Source organism: Diceros bicornis, chromosome 25, assembly GCF_020826845.1.
Source record: "Diceros bicornis minor isolate mBicDic1 chromosome 25, mDicBic1.mat.cur, whole genome shotgun sequence".
In the NCBI taxonomy this organism is placed as follows: Eukaryota; Metazoa; Chordata; class Mammalia; order Perissodactyla; family Rhinocerotidae; genus Diceros; species Diceros bicornis.
The window spans coordinates 25700528-25719477 of record NC_080764.1 but is presented as its reverse complement, the minus strand read 5'-3'; the positions used below and the strand labels follow the sequence as shown (position 1 = coordinate 25719477).

Here is an 18950-nt window from a genome sequence, read left to right as displayed (position 1 = left end):
CTACTCGGATTTATGCTGTATTATTCTCTCCTTTTTTTTAAATTTGGATTGTCATTTCGAGCAGGGTATTATCAGAACTTTGTGTAAATTTTATGTGGCCTGGGCAAAGTTTGGATCATTCCAGAGGGGATTTTGCCAGGAACCTCTCCCTGGGAGCAATTATTTTCATAATTTCTCAGTTTGGGAGTCTCAGACTGTACAAGTAGTGAAGGGCAGGGCTATGGTAACAAATTCTCAGGGGAGACTTTTTTATCTAGAGCCCCAGGAGATTAGATGAGATTCCTTGTTCTTTACCTGTGCTAATGAGCAGATTATCTTCTAGTCCAACATTTTATGGAGAATGAAGTTTGTAATTAATTTCCTATTGGTCCTGTAATAAATTACCACAAACTGGCTATAGTTCTATAGGTCAGAAGTTCAAAATGTATCCCATTTGGGCTAAAATCAAAGTGTCAGCAGGCCTGATTCCTTCTGGAGACTCTAGGGGAGAAGCCATTTCTTTGCCTTTCCCGCTTCTAGAGGCTGCCCACATTCCTTGGCTGGTGACCCTTTCCATCTCCAAAACCAGTAATGGTGGGTCAAGTCTTTCTCACATTGCATGGCTCTGGCCTCTTCTTCTGCCTTCCTCTTCCACTTTTGGAAGGACTTCCACTTTTAAGGACACTTGTGATGATGTTGGGACCACTCAGATAATCTAGGATAATCTCGTTATTTAATTAGCTGATTAGCAACCTTAGTTGTGTCTGCACCTTTAATTCCCCTTTGCCGTGTATGGTAACATCCACAGGTTCCTTGCATTAGGTTGCAGAATCTTTGAGGAGTCATTTTCTGCTGACCACATAGTCTTTTGATGATCACAGCTTTATGCAAAGATCTAGTTCTAACTTGCCACTCTGTGCAGTTCCAGGCCTCACAGGCATTAAAACAAACACCCTTAGGTTAACAAAACCAAAAGCTTTATCTAGTGAGGCTGCAGTATCAGGTCATACTCTCTCTACCTTGGATTTCATTTCTTCCTTTCTTTCATTGGGGATTTATTCTTCCTTCTTACAAGCTCAGCTATAATTTAAAGGACTATTTGTTATATTTATCCAGCATTTCTAGGGCTTCATAGTATGAGAATCTGGGGATTATCTAGCTAACAATATTGCCGGAAAAGTAAATCTCCAGTATGATCATATTCGATCAACCAGGGTACAAATAAAGGTACATAAAGTATATATTCAAATACTCGAATATTATAAATCAAGCTACAATTTTTTTAAAACTCAAATGTATTGTGTCATCCTAACTGGACAAACACACTTCTAGAATGACCTGACAGGCCAGATTTTGATGTAGGACTCTTGAGTTCCTTGGAGTGCTGCACAAGAACTTGGCTGCATAAGGAGAGATGTCCCCCACCTGTGGCCTGTCTCCTTTCTCTTTTCACCCCTGGCTACATCCACTGTGAGAGGCCTCATACACCTCCCCGTGGACAACTACCCTGTGCCTGACTATGAGGTTCTGTCCACGTCCTTGGCAAACAGCCAACCTTGGCCACCTCTCAGGCCAAAGAGTAGTGTGTACAATAGCAATTTCTGGCCTCAACAGGAAGAACTTGGGAAAGAGTCCCATGGAGGTTCTGGACATGGGCTGAGGGTAGTTTAGGTAGGAATTCTAGGGTTTGGGCACTTGAGGTTAAAGGTAAGCAGTGGGCTCCGGGCAGGCCAGTCCCCTTAAGCCTGTGGACCTTGCTCTGTAGGCAGGGGAGTAGCCAGAATACATCTTTTAAAGCACTGTGTTTAGGGCAGGAGTCTCCCTTGCTTGGCTCTCAGCACGGTCCTGCAATTCGCTGCCTAAATATTTCCACTTGTACCTGTACTGTAAATTGCAAGAAATTGGCCAAGTTAATTCTTTCTTTGGCTATTGCAATAGCTTCCTAACTGGTACCCTGGCCACCAGTGTCACCCGTGGGCATTAAGAGTCAGAGAACCTGGTTCCAAATCCTGGCCTTGCTACTTATTAGCTGTATAACTTAGGGAAAGTTAGTTAATCTTTTTTGAGCCTCAATTTGCCTGGCATAGCTGCTCCCAAATTCCCAACTCACAGAAACTATGAGAGATAATAATTGTTTATTGTTGTTTTAAGCCATTACATCCTAGAGTAATTCTTTACACAAAAATATATAAATAATATATTAACACTCCACCCCTTCTTCTCAAATCATGGCAAAATATCTATTATTCCAGAGGACTTTCTAAAAACCTAATATAAAAACAATGATAAAGGTGATTGACTAGACACATTTTAAAACATTCTACTTGTTCTGTTCTATTGGTTCCTCAATAGTCTAAGCATGGAATTCTTTTTGAAGATAAAGGCTAAACAAACAAACAAAAAAACTAAACTGTACATATCAGGTCAGGTCCCTCTAATATCAATGACTCTTCTCATGACATAAATGAAGATTTTGTGACATGGCGGATGGAGGCAGTGCCGTGTCCCCCGCTCCAACTATAAGCCCATTTTTCCCTAAAGTATCGTAGTGACAACGCTCTTTAGAGACAATCACTAATTAACAGAGACCTTACTCTTCCTGACATTTATCTGGTAATATTGAGGAATTGGCTTGTTTGATTGGTCAAACGTTATATTTAATACTTACCAGGATTATGAGATTTAAGCTGCCTATAGAAACTGGCCAATGTTTAAGACAGTCATGAACATAACTGTCTTTAACGATGTACAGAATACCAATTTACTATAGTCCTATTATGAGTCATTGAAACCTGTTCTAATTTCTTTAGTTTTGTTATTTATTCATCCCTTCACTCACTCATTTGTTCAGCATATATCAACTAAGCATCTTCTTTGTGCTAGCTCTACCAGAGAGCAAAAACTGAGTAAGACATTTGCCCTACTCTCAAGGAATTTAGAGTCTAATAAAGAAGAAAGAGAATTTATAGTCTCTAACTAAAAGAAAGAGATGATTTTAGAAAAATAATACCTTCCTGTGAAGAGAAAGCATGAGTGTGTGTGTGTCTGTGCACATGCGTGTATATCTATTTATCCTCCATGTGGGGAGAGACTGCTGCAGGGGATTTTTTAAAACTTTTTATTGAAGTATGACATGCATACAGAAAATTGTACAAATCCTAAGCATATAGTTCAATGAGTTTATTCAAATTGAACACACCTAGTAACCAGTACCCAGATAAAGAAATAGAATTTCACTAGCACCCAAGGAGCTGTTTTCTGGTTCATACTTCAGCAGGGAGAAGGAAATATATCAAACACCTTTTTTTCCTAGTCCACAATCTGCCTAATGCATACCTTCTTGCACCATGAGTCACCCTCAGACAGTTATTAGTCAGCCTGCAAAAATAGTTTCTCTGTGACAACTCCCCACTCCTCACAAGCTGAAATCAGTGATGAAAGTCCAGGTGAATCAGAGCAAAAATTTCCAGCTGTCAAATTAACATCCAGAAAGCATTTTTTCCTCACAAAAGATGTGTCTAGACTCATGGAAATTAGAAGGAAAAAAAAATCCATTAGGTTATCAGGTGAAGGATTGTTCCCTCTGACACAATTCCTAGTTTTTTCTCTAGTTTAAAATGAGAGCAGCTGTTCTTATTCAAAGACAAGTCACACACATAAAGCAAACCTAATGTAACCTTTATTATGGCAGTAGATGGGAAACATGCACCAAACCAATTAGATAATATAACCCCGTAATGTTGCATCAAAGTCTGTGGCATATTAGTAGAAATCAAGTGATATAAAGCGTCTTTTACTTTGTGTTTAGAAAGCACAGGATAGCTATCCGACCCAAAGGTGAACCTACGGGGGTACAGGCAGACAAAGCATCCTCCATCGAGGTAAGAGAGTGCAGGGCTGTGGTGTTCATGGCTCCTTGAGTGCTAATATCAATCAATAGCTACAAGAAATGCAAAAAGTCACTCTTTGAGCTGAATCGTCCTTTAATCTTTTCTAGAAGAGCCTCATCACAGTTCAAACAAAATGGCTAAAAGTAAGAGTGGGTCTGTAGTAGGCAAATAACTCAGGTTGGGGTCTCTTGGATCATATATTTGATGCTTTTTCATAGAATTAGAAAGGGTGAAGAAAGCCTGAATCACAGCATTTGTGTTGTAAATTTCCATTGTCTCTATGGTTTAGTGACTTTCTCCAAGGAACTTGAAACCTATTTGCACATAAGCAAAACTAGTTGCTCTTTTAGGCAGAAACCATGTTTTCGTTTTGTTTTCAGCAACTACAGCATCTACTATAGCACTTGGGACATGGCAAGTGTTTAATAAATATTTGGTGACTGAGGAATAGCTGTGTGTACCGAGCTGAGGAGTTAGAACTTTATCCTAGAAGCTATGGAGAGCCATCTCCTGAAGCATGTTTAGGAGAGAAGTGAAATGATCATATTTGCTTTGTAGGAAGATCCTTCTGGCAATAGTGTGGAGCATATACTATAATAGTAAAGGGACAGACTTGGAGGTAAGATGACTCACTGGGAGGTAACAGTAATATCCCAGACTAGATAGTTTGAACTAAGGTAGGGTCTGTTAAGGTAAAAAGTAGGGACTGATTTGGAAGACACTTAGAAAGTAAAATCTATATGATCTAATGATTGATAGATTGGAGGGAGAGAGAAGATAGGAGAGGAGGACTCTAACAATGATACTTGGGATTGGGTGATGGGTTAACTGGTTGAGATGCAGAATATAGTAGTAGGAGGAGCAGGTTTGGTGTCAAAAACAATAGGTTTTCTGTAGCTCCTTTGGGCTTGAGGTGCTTGTGGGATGTCTAATATAGAATAAACAGAGTAGAAATGGTTTTTGAAGCAGTAGGTTTTGTTGCTATTTCACAGGAAGAAAGGGATAGCATGAAAATCCGGAGGGCAAAGTACCAGAAGGAGACCAAGATGGAGTGGCCAGAGAGGTGGGATAAAAGCTAAAAGAATATAGTAAGAAAGGGAACACAGCTAACAGAAACATGGACTTCAAAAAGATTGAATGAGGTAAAGATTATGAAGTAAGATTGGATATTTTGGAACTAATTCTTAAAAGCAGCAATTATTAGGGTCTCTTTTGGTTGCAAGTACTGGAAACTCAAATTAAATCAGCTTAAGGAATTCATGGGTTCATTTAATGGAAGGAGAAGGGAGGATCCAGGGTCTTAAATGATGTTAATACTATTTTCTCCCCATCTCTCCCTATAACCCCTCATTCACAAATCTCTGTCCTTCTCTGTTTTGGTCTCATTCTCTTCTACTGTAGACAGGCTTCCTGTCCATGGAGAGAGACAAGACTGTAGGTGGCTCCGGCCTCATATTTTCTCAGCCTTGTAAATCTGGAGAAAAGAGGGAATGTCTCTTTCTCCGCTCCAGAATATACAAGTTGCTTAGAAGGACTCTGATTGGTTAGGCCAGCCAGGATCATGAGCCCACTCCTAGGCCAGGGTCTAGGTATTGTGAACAGTTATTCCACTAGAATCACATGGTTTGAGAAAGGAGGAATAAATACAAAAGAAGGAAGAGGAAGAGGCATTGTTTCCAGAATATATGGTAGGAATGGAGGGCAACCCAAAACAACAGATATCTACAATGTGTTGAATGATGCTGGTGGAAGCCACTTTGCAGTTGAAACCCCGTCAGCCTTTTAGACTCAACTCTGACAGATATTGATTTAAAAACAAAGACAAATGCCCATAGACTAGTCTTCCTTTTGAAGAGGCTCACCTATTAACCATACATATGGGTTAAGATGTATGTATTCCCTAAAGGTCACACATAAGAAAGGCAGACTTTCTTTTCCCTTGTGGTAATTGAAATTTGTTTTAGGTCTGAGATAAGATTATAAAGTGACTTTTATCTTTTTTTTTTAAGAAAATAAAATAAAAACACTGGAACACTTTCCAAGGTGTTCAGCTTGGGAGGCTGTACATTTATCCTAGCAGTGATGTTACTGCACAAGACATTTTTGAAACTTCTCTTTTGAATTTGCCTCAGAGCTTGAAGGGGAAAAATCCATGTCTTTAAGGACAAATTTGAGGTTTCAAAACAATTCAAGTTGTCATTTGGAGTAAAGTTTGCTGAAAAGGTGAGTAATAGGAATACAACATTATCACGTATTACAGTAGTGAGATGGATTAATTTTCTTCACCAGGACCCTAATGATCTACTCCTTTCTCCCTTTTTTTTTCCTCTCTCTCTTCCCTCTCTCACTAGTAGCTCTTACACACTCCAGCCAAATTTATCTTTCTGAAGCATAATTCCAATCATGTCACTACCTTTTTCAAAATCTATTGGTGACTTCTGGCTACTCACGTAAAAATGTCCAAATTCTTTGGTCTGGAAGTCAAGGCTCTTTGCAGTCTCACTGAAGTCTGTTATTTGCTCCCCCTTTCGGCCCAATAAACTCAACTCTTGAATGTTTATTGTTCATTATCCATGATTTTTCATTTTTGTTTTCTCTCCATGTCCATTTGCTACCTCTCCTTTACAACACTGATCGAATGTCATCATCCCTGTGTGTTAGTCTTCCTTGATTGCTGCATTGCAGTTGATTATACTTCGTTTCTTCCATCCAGAGTGGGTCAGTCATCCTCACACCACAGGCATGCCCCAAATGCTAATTTCTACTTATCTGAAATTTTGTGGGAATATGGTGTTAGGATTAATGCAACATTGTAGTTATTAATAATAATATTTAATATAGTACCAGGATTTAAAAGAAGTGGACAAGAGTGAGACACCTAACAGTTATATTGATCATGATAGCCTAGTCAAAAGAGCAAGCATAGTCGTTAGAGTTAGACTGACTTGATTTGAAGCCTAGCTCTGCCATTTATTAGCTTGGTGTCTTTATGCAATTTATTTAATACAGTAGTCCTCCTTTATCTGTGGTTTCACTTTCCACGGTTTCAGTTACCCAGGGTCAACCACGGTCTGGAAAAATTAAATAGAAAATTTCAGAAATAAACAATTCATAAGTTTTAAATTGTGTGCCATTCTGAGTAGCTTGACGAAATCTCACGCTATCCCACTCCATCCCACCTGGGACATGAATCATGCCTTTGTTTAGCATAACCATGCTGTATACACTACCTGCCCTTTAGTCACTTAGTAGCTGTCTTTGTTACCAATATACTGTTATAATTGTCCTATTTTACTATTAGTTATTGTTATTAATCTTCTACTGTGCCTAAGTTATAAACTAAACTTTATCATAGGTATGTATGTATAGGAAGAAATATTGTATATATAGAGTTTTTGATACTATCCGTGGTTTCAGGCATCCACTGAGGGTCTTGGAATGTTTCCCTCACGGATAATGTAAGCATCCCTTCTCTCACCTATAAAATGGAAATAATGACATCAGTTTCATAATTTTATTGTGAGGATTAGAAGAGGTCATGGAAAAGACTTTTTAATGGTCTTAGAGAGAGAAAGACCTCTATAAGCATGACAAAATTCAGAAGCCATAAAGGATTGATATTTTGACTGCACAAAATGTCAACATTTTTGCATGGCAAAATAATACCATAACCAAAGCCAAAAGCAGGTAAAGTGGAAAAAATGTTTGCAACATTTATGATAGATAAAGGGATTATTTTTATTCTTTCATGTATCAATGAGGAAAAAGGCCAATTCAGTAAAAAATATATGGACAAAGAACATAAAAACAATCCACTGCAAAGGAAATACAAATAGCTTAAATGTATAAAAAAGTGTTCAATCTCACTTGTAATAAAACAAATACAAATTAAAAACTCGGTGATATACTGTTTTTCACCTAACTAACTGACGAATGATGTGGGAAAGTAAGCACGCCATACATTGTGAAGGGGAATGTAAAGAGGTACAACTTCTTTGAGAGGCAATTTGGCAACAGCCATAGCAATTCCACTTCTAAGAATGTATAGACTTATGCTGTCCAATATAGTATCAATGACCACATCTTGTTACTGAGCACTTGAAATGTGGCTCATCTGAATTGAGATGTACTTTAAGTATAAAATCCACACTGGATTTCAAAGACTTAGTACAAGTAAAAGAATGTAAAATATCTCATTACTAATTTTTTATATTGATTTACATGCTGAAATCATAATATTTGGGACATAATGGGTTAAATACAATACTTTTGAAAATTAATTTCACTTATTCCTTTTACTTTTTTTAATGTGGCTGCTAGAACATTTAAAATTATGTGTGTTGTTTACATTACATTACTATTGAACAATGCTAGCATATACAGTTCTACTTGTATGTGTGAGAAATTATGTATTTACAAAGAATGTGTGAAAATATCTTTAACATTCACTGACAGAAGCTTTGCTAAATAAAACACGATACATTCACACAGTGGAATATTATGTGACCATAAAAAGGAATGAGACCAATAGGTACTAAGATGGGGAACTTGCTGATATATATTAAGTGAAAAAAAATAAAGCACAGAACAGATGTATAGTAAGCTAATGTTTGTATATACTGAATAGATTTTGAATGAATTATGTAAAATTGTACATATGCATAGAATATTCTTAGAAGGATGCATGAGAAATTATTTTTAGTTATTGTCCTAGAGAGAAGAAATAGCAGCTCATTATCAAGGGTAGGAAAGATTTATTTTTAATTCTATCTATTTGTACTGATTCAATGTTTTATAATATGCATTTATTACCTATGCAGAAAAAAATATATATAGGCTTTCATTGTTCCTAAAGAAAACAATCGCCAAAAAGAATTTCCCAAAATCAGTTATGACAGCAAAATTCATGTTTGTTTTTAAAAAGTGTAGGTAGAGGACAGATGTACGTGAACCAAAGCGTCCTACACATATTGGATATCCATTCCTTTCCCTTCCTCACGCTTTGGCTAATAGCACAGATGCCAGAACAGAATCTTTCCACGTTTCAGGGAGACCTTAAGTGTTACCTTCATGTTATAGTTCCAGAGATGTCAAGTGTTAATGGGCTGAGGCTGTACTGATCCTGTGACATGCCCTGGAAGTTAGTTATTCCCAATAAAGCCCAGAAACCTGCTTGCTTACTTTTATACCTCTCTCACCAAAACGAAAGGCAGCTTGTATAATGTATAACTTCACAGCCAGTATAGTATTGTAGGCTGTCTGCAAATCTTATTACTATATTAAGGGCTGAAGCAAACTTTTCCAGTTATTACATCCTCTGCACCAATATCTTCGCTCTCCTTGTCAGTCTCTTGATTCTTCAGCCGTTAAAACACTCTCTTTTATTTCTCTCTCAGAAACTCTATGCGCCTTGCTAACCTCTTTGTCTACTTCAATCACCTCTGCTCACTTTCATGAAGTTTGTTGATTGATTGCTTCTCACGGGGTATGTCTGGCTTTCCAGCCCTTTGTCTAAATTTAAAACACTGGAGCCGTGCTTCAGAAAACACACAGTGCTCAATCAATTGCATTTACTCATAAAATATCTTTTGTTTTTTTGAACAAAAGTCTCTTGATTCCGATTCCTTATTTCCATTCTGCCTGAGTCCAGGCCGTCTTCTTCTTGCTGGAATATGTCAATTAGTTCTTAACTAGTTGGCATGCTTTCAGACTCCCTACTGGCAATCCATTTTCCACTTTACTGCTAAATTCTAAAAATAGATTCTGAAAAACAGATTCATGCATTCATTTGTTCATTTCATCAAACATTTATTAAATATCTCCTTTGTGCCAGGCATCATACTAGGAACTAGGGACACAAAGACATATTTTTTATATGCAGGCACTGTGCTCCTGATCTTCGAGCCTAGTACAGAGGGCCAATGAGTAGAACATGATTTACAGTCCATGGGGGTGGGCACAGGATGCTGTCACAGCACCCAGCAGGGAAGGACAGTTTCTCAGTCCCTGCCATCTGATCAAATTGGAGAGAGGCAGAGGGACATGTTCCAAGCAGAGGCAGCAGCAAGGGCAAAGGCTAGACAGGGTGGTGCATGGCATATCTGGTCAGTAAGGCCGGACAGGTGGCCGGAGAAGAGCTGGGGACATCAGCATGAGGCGGTGGTGAAAGGCCTAGGAGGCCATGCAAAGGAGTTTGGACCTTATTCTAGGGGCCTAGGTTTCAAACAGGACTGTCATGTGATCAAATTTGCATTTTATGAAAAGCATTGTGGTAGGATTTTGGGAGGATGGTTGGAGGAATAAAAGGCTGGAGTCAGGAAAGCAAATTAGAAGGAGACTGTTTCAAAAATCCAGTTGAGAGTCAAGGATGATCTGAATCAAGATAACTGCAATGGGATGAGGAAGTGGACAGATTTGAGAGTTATTCATCAATAAAACAGACTGGGTTTAGTGATTACCTATTTGGATGTTTATGGGAAGGAGGGAAGGAAGAAGGGAAAGTCAGAATTGATTTACAAGTGTCTGGTTTGAGCCTTTGGGTGCTTTGAGGAGCTATGAAAGAGGAAATGGTTTGCAGAGAGCTGGTTGTGTGATTTGTGTGTGAAGATGGTAGCAGTTAAGTATTGAGTTCGCACTCAGGTGAGAGGTTTAGACTGGAGACATTCATTCTTCATCCATTTACTCATTCAACCTATAGGTATTAAGTGCCTACCACATGCCGGGTACTGTTCTAAGCACTGGGAATATAGTGGCAAAAAAACCCAGGACAAAGTTCCTATATTTGTGGCACTTTCCTTCCAGTAAAGAGATGGAACAACCCAAAAACAAGTAAATAAATGTATAATATGGTAAAATGTCGGGGAGGTATGTGCTTTAAAGACAAAAATTGGGGTGAGAAGACAGAGCAAGATGAGGTGTGGGGGATATTTTAGAGAAGGCAGTCTATAGAAAAGCATCTTTGAAGAGGTGATATTTGAGTACAAACCTGACTGAAGTGCCAGAAGGAGCCATGGGAAAGTTCAACGGAAGAGTGTGCAAGGAAAACCATGTGGGGCAGCAGGGTCCCAGAGGACCGGTTGGTGGCAGTTGTAGGGAAGGAGGGGAAGGGGGAAGGGATGCAGATGTCCACATAATACGATTCCTACCAGAACCTGAAAACCTTCAATTCTTAAGTGTACGTCATCTTGCCTCCTCTTGAAACCATCCCTAGCCCCTTAGACAGAACTAATTCCTTCCTGCACTGTGACTGCCCAGCACTTGATAAGTCTCGTCACATTTGTCACTTTGTATCACTAGTATCTGTTACTTTGGTATAATCTGAGCTTCTCCAAGGTAGGGATGTTGCTCATTTTGGTGACTGAAATACCCAGCAGTTTGCTGGGAACTTGGAGGGCCCACGAATGTATGTTGACAGAACAATAATGACAAATAGCATGACTTTTTGGCATGTTTCTGAAACTGCTATAAAACATATTGTCAGGCTGCTCTGTCCTTTCTCAATTTTGATGCTTTAAAATAGGAATGGGTCAATACTGCATTGAAAATTTTTTTCTTTCTCCTCGTTTACTTAAAAAAAAAACAACCAGAAACATTGCACCAGGTTAAAGAGAAGTACATAAATGCATAAGACTTAAAAACAAAACAAAAAAAAACAGTCCCCTATCCCCTGTCCGTTACCATCCAGTTACTGCTTCCCCAGAGGCAACCCCTTCAATTCTTGCTGTGTCTTTTGGTGTTCATCTCTATCTCTCTGAATAATAAGCTAATTCATGATTTTTTTTTTCAATTTTAGGTTTTACCTGTTGACTTTCCATCATGACATATGAGGCACCAGTTCTCACAGCACCCTTCCCCACCCCAACTACATGTAACTGCACACTTCCCATCTCCCTATCAACTCATTATAGCTGTATCATAATTTTGGTTAAATTAACATTCCATGTTCACTTTTTATTACTGTGTAATTATTATTCATAGCAGTTATGTGGTATATTATGATTTCTATTTTCATTTTTCCTTTTCTTGCACAACTTTTGGTTTCCCTGGTGTTAGTTTTTCGTTATCGTTTGGTTGGTTGATTGGTTTTCTAGTTGTCTATGGATTTGATCACGAATTAAGCCCCTAACCTTCTCTTCCCCAGTTCTGTAAATCTCTTCTCAGTACAATTAAACACGTCAGATATGGGTGTGTGTGTGTCTGTGCATGCGTGTGCGTGTGTATTTTTATATTTGACAGTAGCACTCCTGGAGCCTCTTGACCCGCTGTCTGGACTGGTTGCGCTTAAGGCCCAGTGCCCAGCTATCATCATGGGATTTTTCTTCACTGACATCCTGGGGATTCCCTTTACCTTTCTCAGACTGGATGCCTGGTCTTCCTCTTTTTCAGTTTACTCCTTTGTTTTGGTGGAGTACCTCCTCAAGCAACTTCCTGATACTATGCATGGGAGGTAAATTTGATGGGACTTTACACATCTGAAAATGTTTTTACTCCTCCCTTACACGTGAATGATAATATGGCGAGATTATATTAGGTCAATAATCATTTCTGCTTAGAAATATGAAGGCATTGTTCCATTGTCTTATAAATTCTAGTGTTACTATTAAGCATATGGAAGCCATTCTGGTTCTTGAAATTTGTTTAGTAACATCTTTTTTTCTTTTTTCTTCATTTTAGGGAATGTTTAAAATCTCTCTCAAGCCAGTGTTCTGAAATTTGACAATTATGTATTTTGGCATGTCTTTTTAAAAATAATTAATTTTGTTTTTCTCTTATGAGTCAAGGACATCACTTTATTTCTTTTTTTGTTTGTTTTTTTTAAAGTAAGGAAGATGGGCCCTGAGCTAACATCTGTTGCCAATCTTCTTCTTTTCGCTTAAGGAAGATTGTCCCTGAGCTAACGTCTGTGCCAATCTTCCTCTATTTCATATGTGGGACGCCGCCACAGGAAGGTCTGATGAGTGGTGTATAGGTCCACGTCCAGGATCCAAACCTGCGAACCCTGGGCTGCTGAAGCGGAGCTCGTGAACTTAACCACTATGCCACCGAACCGGCCCCATTACTTTATTTCTTAATGATCAGGAGCTCTTAATCCCTGAGATTTTTTTTAAATTAAATTTATTGAGGTATAATATACAAACAATAAACCGCATCATTTTAAATATATCCTGCTATGAATTTTGACAGACATGTTGAAACCACCTCAACAATCAAGAGAAACAGCAATTCTACCATCACAAATTGTTTCCTTGACTCCTTTATGGTCCATTCTTTCCTCCCTCCACCCAGGCAAGTGCTACACTGCTTTCTGTCATTATGGATTAGTTTGCATTCAATCCAGATTGATATCAGCTGTAGGTGCTCTGACTGTCTTTTTTTAAAAATTGTTTTGGCTAGGTTATTTGCATTCCAATATAAATTTTTCAATTAGCCTGTCAATTTGCACACACTCAAAATAAACCTGTTGGAGTTTTGTGGAGATTAAGTTGAATGCATAGATTACTCTGGAAAAAATTGACATTCTAGCAATATTGTTTTCCATCTCGTTAATATGGTACAGCTCTCTATTTATTTAGGTCTTTAACTCCTCTCAGCAATGTGTTACAGTTTTCAAAGTATGGTTATTGTGCATATTTCATTAAATTAACTGTAAGTATTTCATGCTTTTGGGTGCTATTGAAAATGTAACTGTAATTTTTATTTCATTTTCCAATTGTTTATTGCTAGCATACAGAAATACTACTTTATTTTTGTATATTGACTTTGCATAGGCCTTGCTAAATTTACTTGTTGGTTCTAGGAGCTTTTTTCTGTATTCCTTATGATTTTCTAGTACACAATCATATGTCTGCAAATAGAGTTTTACTTCTTCTTTTGCATTCTATATGCTTTTTATTTTTTGTCTTATTGTATTGGCTAGGGCTTCCAGAAGAATGTTGAATAGTAGTAATGAGACTGGGCATCTTTGTGTTGTTCTCCATCTTAGGAGAAAAGCATTCAGTCTTTTACAATTAAGTATGGTGCTCCTTGTGGCCTTTCACAGATGTTCTTGAACCTGTTGAAGATGTTTCTTCCCTTTTTTTCCTAGTGTGCTGAGTTACTAATCATGAACGGATGCTGAATTTTTTCAAATGCTTTTGCTTTACCTATTGATATAATGATATGGCTATTCTCCTTTATTTTGTTAATATAGTGAATTATGTTAATTGATTTTCGAATGTTAAACCTACCTTGCATTTCTGGAATAAACTTTATTTGGTCATGATGGATCATAATTCTTTTATGTTGCTGCATTTAATTTGCATATATATATAATTTTTGTCTCTATGTATGAGAAATATGAGTCTATAGTTATTTCTTGTAAGGTCTTTGTCTGGTTTTAGCATCAGGGTAATAGTGTCCTTAAAAACAATAAGTTTAGGATATATTCCCTCCTCTTCTGTTTTTGGAAAAAATTTGTATTGGATTGGTATTATTTTTTCCTTATGTGTTTGATAGACTTCAATAGTGAAGCCACCTGATCCTGGGGTTTTCTTTGTGGGAAAGTTTTCTTAATTACAAATTCAATTTCTGTAGTACATATAGGACTATTCATGTTATCCATTTCTTCTTGTGTCAGTTTCAATATTTGTGTCTTCAAGATATTTGTCCATTTAAGTTACCAAATTAATCGGCATAAAGTTGTTCAAACTATTCCCTTATTATCTTTTTAAATATCTTTTGGTTCTGTACTGATGGCTTGCCTCTCTTTCAATCCTCATACTGGTATTTTGTGTTTTCTCTTTCTTCTTGATAAGTCTAGCAAGAGGTTTATCAATTTTATTAATCATTTCAAAGAATCAGATTCTGGTTTCATTAATTTTTCTCTGCTGTTGATCTGTTTTCATTTTCATTGTTCTCTACCCTAGTTTTTACTTTTTGTTTAATTTGCTCTTCTTTTTCTGGCTTCCTTATTGATATTGGACCTTTCTTTTTTTTCCATAATATAGACATTTAAACCTATATGTTTGTCTAGAAGCACTGCTTTGATGAATTCCATAAATTTTTATATGTTGCATTTTACTTATCATCATTTGAATATTTTCTAATTTATTTGCGATTTGATTTTTTCTTTGATCTATGAGTTGTTTAGAAGTAAAGTTGTTTAAATTTCAGATGTTTGGGGCTTTTCTAGATGCTTTATTGTTTTCTATTTAATTGTACTGTGATCAGAGAATATACTCTGTAAGATTTATTTGCTTAAAATCTATTGAGACTTGTTCTACGGCCCAGCATGTGGTCTATCTTTGTAAATATTCCATGTATATTTGAAAAGAATGTTTATCCTGCAGAGGTTGGGTATAGTGTTCTATAAACGTCAATTAAAATAGTTGATAAAGTTCAGATCTAGCACGTCTTTACTGATTTTTTTTTCTTATCTGGATGTTCTATCAATTACTGAGAGAATTCTGCTAAAGTCTCCAACAATGATTATGGATGTGACTTTTTCTCCTTCAGCTCTGACATTTATTCTTCATATACTTTAAATGTTTTTTTTTAAAGATTTTATTTATTTATTTTTTCCCCCCAAAGCCCCAGTAGATAGTTGTATGTCGTAGTTGCACATCATTCTAGTTGCTGTATGTGGGATGCAGCCTCAGAATGGCTGGAGAAGCGGTGCGTCGGTGTGCGCCCAGGATCCGAACCCGGGACGCCAGCAGCGGAGCGCGCGCACTTAACCGCTAAGCCACAGGGCCGGCCCTATTCTTCATATATTTTAAACTTCTGTTATTGGTCACATATATATTGATATGGCTTCTGGTTTTATTGACCATTTTTTTGTTGTGAAATATCCCTCTTTGTCTCTAGAAATATACCTAGTCTTGATGTTTACTTTGGGAAAGCTGTATATGTTTATATAATTCATATATTAGTGAGGATTCCAACATTTGGCTTCTATTGCTTGTAGACTGTATTATAAAGAACTAGGAAACAGAATGCACATAGACACAGAGGTAGGAACAAGAATGTCAGAACTGTGTAAGGTCTGATGAGGCTGTGGTACCAGCAGGGAGGAAGGAGTGAAGGTTGACATTTGGCCCTTTATGCTGTGTTCTGGCTCTTGACTATATAGCATAATGGTTGAGAGCACAGTCTTTGTAATATTCTGGTTCTGGATTTAACTCCTGTGCATACCATTTCTTAACTGTGTGACCTTGGGAAAGATACTTAACCTCTGTTTCTTCACATGTAAAGTGGGGACATAGTACATACACGTTTTTAGAAAGATGAAATTATATATATATATATATATATATATATATATATATATGTAGTATACCTGTACACATTATATACATATCTATGTGCTTAGCGAATTATGTGCTTAATAAATAATATCTATGTGTTATTTGTTATTATATTACATAATATGTATATATTATATGGTATGCAGTATTATATCATATATTGTTTCATATATTCTAGTCTCTATTTTCCTGCTGGCTTCAATTTTTCAGAGATTTAGTTCATTGTTTTTTCCTTATTTGCCCTGATTCTCCCTGCACCCTCTCTCTTAACTTCTTTTCTTATTTCTGAACTTTTTGGGCCCCATCCTTGCTGAAATTGGATTTAATAACCTCAAGAACTATGAACTATACAATGAAGGAAGTTGCTGCTCGCTATCTTTCTCCTTTTGAGGCTCCCCATCAATCTTTAAAACTTAGCCAGAACTTCAATTTCTGCTCTGCAAAAATTGCACTTACCAGTTTTCTAGTTATTTGCAATACGTGTGCAAATAACTGGGGCTTATATACCTAGATCAGAAACACATTCTGAGTATATACTTGTGATGAAAGAATAATAACACTGTTTTCAGAAGAAAAGCCGTATATTTATTGTAAGTATTCTTAGCAACCATTGCCAGTAAAACTTAAAAAAAAGTCTCTGGTAGAACGGGCATTTGAAAATTCAGTTCAACTCCTTTTTCCACTCTGAGAAGCATCCCCTTCAAAAGAATTCCCAACCAAACGGTGTTTGATGTTCCCGACCCGGCAGCATGATTCAGAAGAAAAATCATAGGTTTTGAAGTCGGATAGTTTAGATATTTACGCTTTCTGTTATTGCCTAGCTTTTCTGAGCACGTCCCCTGGTTTGTAAATTGCCTGGCGTATTATCTGCTCTCCATGGTTTCCTCTTCAGGGAAGTCTTTCCTAAACCCACATCTACGTTCATTCCCCTTTTGTATGTCTCGTACCTTTCCTTTGAAGCCATTGTCAGTTTCACTTTTCATTTAAGTACGTAACTATTTATTAACGTCCGCCTCCTATACTGGGCTGTAAGGCCCCGGAGGCCGGGACCACAAGCGTTCACTGTACCCCGGTATTCCCAGGCTAAAGAAATCACGGTGCACCCAGAGTCTAGCATGGAGCCTGGCATACAGTTGGCAGTTAGCGAACAAATGAATTTCAAAGAAGCAGCTGTCTGCGGCCCAAGTGCCACCGCTAGGGCAAGGAGGGAGCCGCCCAAGGCCGCAGTTCCCGCCCTGGCGCGGGGAGAAGGACCCCCGCGGAGGCCTAGCACCGCCCCTGGCCCTACCCCGCCAACCCGAGGCCCCGCTTCGGGCAGCGCCCCTCCTCGTGACGCCACTCGGGGGCGGGACTTCCGGCCGCCGAAGTTTAACAGTCCAGGCGGGAGCCGGAAGCCCAGCGCCGGAGCGGGCCGCGCCGTGGCCCGCGGTGTCCCGCTGCCGAGAGGTGAGGTTCCGGAGGGCCTGGGGTCAGCGGGCCGCCGCCCGCCGTGTCCTTGCACACTCCTGAGCCCCGTCCGCCCTCCGGCCACCTCGGGGAGCTGGCCAGAGGTCCCGGGGCTCCGCGCCCCCCGCCCAGTGCGGCGCCCCGGACGGTTGCTGGGCGGAGGCGCGGCCGCGGGATTGGCGCGGAAGTGCCTGGAGCCGCGGGCCGGGGTCGCGCGCCGCCTCCTGCGAGGCCTCGGGCCCGGCCTGAGGGGCGGCCCGGTCCGCGGGGGTAGGTCGGCGGCGGCTCTGGGGGGGCCGCCTCCGGAGAGTGTGCCGCTTCGCCGCAGTCCGCTCCCTTTTTGTAAACCTCTCCAGTAGGACTCGGATGCATTTTATAAGGTCGCCCCAGTCGCGCAGTTCTCCTGCAAGTAAAGTGCAGATTTGGTGAAGGAAAGTTGGAGAACTTTTGTTTGTTTGAGCTGAGTGTTGTGGCGGAATTTGTTCTTGTGGCCGCTGTCCCCGGATCCGGGGCGGGCCGTCTGGGACCGCCCTGTGTCCTGACAGCTCCTTTCGACGGGGGCCTCTTGGAGAGCTGATGTCATGCCCTTCCCTTAAATGCGCTCGAGTCTCAGAAGACCGAGGTGGGTGGGCAGACGGTCCCCTTTGCCGCTCCACCTTCAGAGAAGGAAACAGACATGAAGTGACTCGGCCAGAGTCACTGTCACCTAACTCTGGGGCAGATCGTGTGAACCCACTTGTTCTGAGCCCTGGCTTTAAGTGATCCTTCTGCGACACCACACCGCTCAGCAGGACTGGTGTAAGATTATGGCAGAGCCATCTTTCAGTCGTGTTTGCTGGGTTCAGAGATCGCCTTTCCAGCACTTCATTGTTCCTTGAGTAGGAACCAAAAGGGCACGTGTTAACACAGGCCAGGCACCAGATCCAAACACTTTGCTTTTCAACAGATGACTGTACCGGCTTTTAGTAGCACCCTGTTTATCTGATAAATGATGTGTAATGAATCACAAAAGTGACTTTTCTAGTTAACAAAAGTTTTAGCCTTTTTTTAAGCACATAAAAAAGTTTTTTTTGTCTCTGGAGAATCAAAGGGCCCTATAATTTATACCTTGAATTTGTCCTCTGAAATAGGGTATATTGGACGTGAATGTGATGTTTTGTTGATGACTTGGGAACCTGTCTGTGACATCACTAATGCTGTGCTATTCTCTTGCACTCTTTACACCAGGAAGGTGTGTAGGGTATAGTTCTCCGCCCCCTGCCCTTGCTCTTTCTCCCGTGTGTTTTTGAGCATTTTTTCTGACCTGTCATGCGTTACTCCTTGCTGCTTTTTAAAGACACTTTAGTCTGCC

General features: G+C 39.3%; 1 protein-coding gene across 2 annotated transcripts in view; it reads left to right on the top strand.

Moving 5' to 3' along the window:
- The first annotated feature begins 17545 nt into the window (after positions 1 to 17545).
- NEDD1 (NEDD1 gamma-tubulin ring complex targeting factor) overlaps positions 17546 to 18950 on the top strand; it is a 44839-nt gene continuing 43434 nt past the window's right edge. Inside the window, exon 1 of one of the 2 annotated variants that reach the window (XM_058568607.1) lies at positions 17546 to 17599. The gene's annotated coding sequence lies outside the window, so the exon portion shown is untranslated. Of the gene's footprint in view, positions 17600 to 17952; positions 18831 to 18950 lie in introns of those variants that run through there. The other variant, XM_058568606.1, reaches the window with a different exon arrangement.